This window comes from Alosa pseudoharengus, unplaced genomic scaffold, assembly GCF_046254945.1.
Source record: "Alosa pseudoharengus isolate Yale_2024_CS ecotype anadromous, Long Island Sound unplaced genomic scaffold, YU_APseudo_1.1 YU_APseudo_1.1_scf_3, whole genome shotgun sequence".
NCBI classification, from domain to species: Eukaryota; Metazoa; Chordata; class Actinopteri; order Clupeiformes; family Clupeidae; genus Alosa; species Alosa pseudoharengus.
In genome coordinates, this window is record NW_027468718.1 from 9528966 (window position 1) to 9531285 (window position 2320).

Genomic DNA, 2320 nt, shown 5'->3' on the forward strand with positions numbered 1-2320 from the left:
GCTTCCCTGTGAATAACACAGTCCATTGCGCATCGGGTGCTACCTGGGCCCCGGCTACAGATTAAAAAATAAATAAAAAAACTCCTGTTTTTCACATCAGTTCGTGCCCCACCTGGCATGTCTCCGCGACCCAGTAGTGGGTCGCGACCCACAGTTTGAGAAACGCTGGCCTAGGTAATGTTCACGTCAGTCAGACAGAAGACAAGTGGTGCTTTCTCTAAGTATTGATATTAGAGTCCCTCGAAAACTGTTTCAAAATGGTGTGTTTAGCAGTCAGTATTTCAGATGTTTCCTGGGGGAGAAACCCCATAGCCCCCGCACCTTCTCTCAGCAAAATACTTGGTAACACTTTATTTTAATGTGTCGCTGTTACAGTGTACCTACCTAATTAGGTACAGTGGTACAACCTGTGTAACAACATGTACTATCAGGTACTATCATTGTACTTGCATTATGTATTTGTGGGTACCTACATATAGTTGTTTCATTGTAATACTGAGTGCTTTTACAAAACTTTGCCAATTTGCCTACATTTTCATCAGAGGCAAAGACCTGACCTGAGACCTGCTGGATGGGGTAAATCTGGTCATGATAGATTTGATATACAAAGCATTCTTAGCTCCAGTCAAGGCCTCATTGTCTTCAGTGTACATGTAACAGCTGTGCTGCTACAACATTGTTACTCTTTGATACAGTGGAATAAACCTATTAAGTGTACCAGTTAATTACTTACATGTACATATGACATGTATGTTATGTCTTCGATGTCTTGGAACAGGTCTACTAATTCACTACATAGTACATATCAACTGTGTTGGTACACACTTATTGCTCTTTGATACAGTGGCATAAACCCATTAAAATGAAGTGTACCAGTTAAGTACTTACATCTACATATATACATCCTGTCAATGATGTTATGCATCCTGTAATTGATGTGTTGAAACGTGTCTGCTGTTACACCACACAGTACATGTAAATTAGTAGACCTGTTCCAAGACAACACCCGTTCCAGTTTATTCCACTGTTATCAAAGAGTAACAAGGTTGTAGCAGCACAGCTGTTACATGTACACTGAAGACAATGAGGCCTTGACTGGAGCTAAGCATGCTTTGTATATCAAATCTATCATGACCCGATTTACCCCATCCAGCAGGTCTCAGGTCAGCTCTTTGCCTCTGATGAAAATGTAGGCAAATTGGCAAAGTTTTGTAAAAGCACTCAGTATTACAATGTAACAACTATATGTAGGTACCCACAAATACATTATGCAAGTACAATGATAGTACCTGATAGTACATGTTGTTACACAGGTTGTACCACTGTACCTAATTAGGTAAGTACACTGTAACAGCGACACATTAAAATAAAGTGTTACCAAATACTTTCATCGTCCTTGACCAGAGCCGGACAGTAACGGAGTACATTTACTTGAGTACAGTACTTGAGTACAATTTTGAGGGATCTGTACTTTACTCGAGTATCATTTTTGGGGAGTAATCATGACTTTACTCAAGTACATTTGAGAGGCAAATATTGTACTCTTTACTCCACTACATTTCTATCCATAACCGTGAGTACCCATTACAAAAAAAAAGGAAAAAAGAAAGATTTTGGAAACCCTCAATTTGTTGTTTCCCTCTCAAACGTGATTGGATTGTGCAGACACCACTGATTGGGACAGCCTATCAGCAATCACTTTCAGCTTTCCGCCAAAGTCAACTCCATGGTCAGATTTAGATAAGAGACGAAACCAGGGACGAAACAATGGATAAAAACGCAGCAGGTCCATCCCGGGAATGTGCCAACCTGTGACCCCACCTCGCCAGACTATTTCAATTTTCTGAACAAGTTAATGATAGTTTTCGCTTCAAGTGTTTCAATTACAAAATACTATTTTGTATTTGAAATATGTATTTGAAATACATGTATCAGAAATACTGCCCATCCCTGGCAACATGGTAAAAAGATGAAAATGACTTGATTTTACTTTCAATTCCTTTTACATTCTCCAAGGTATTAACATTAACATTTTTCATAACTCCATGTAGGACGTTTCTGTACATAAATGTAAGCACTGTGGCAGTAGTAATGCAATATTTAGAAAATGTAGGCTACTCTTGTACTCAAGGCTACTCTTGATACTCAAGTACTTTTAAAAACAAGTACTTCAGTACTTTTACTTAAGTAGACATCTGACTGTTGTACTTGAACTTGAGTAAAATTTAGCAAAAGGGTATCTGTACTTTTACTCAAGTAATGAAGCTGTGTACTCTGTCCGCCTCTGACCTTGACTACTGGCCACATTGCCTATTGGAAT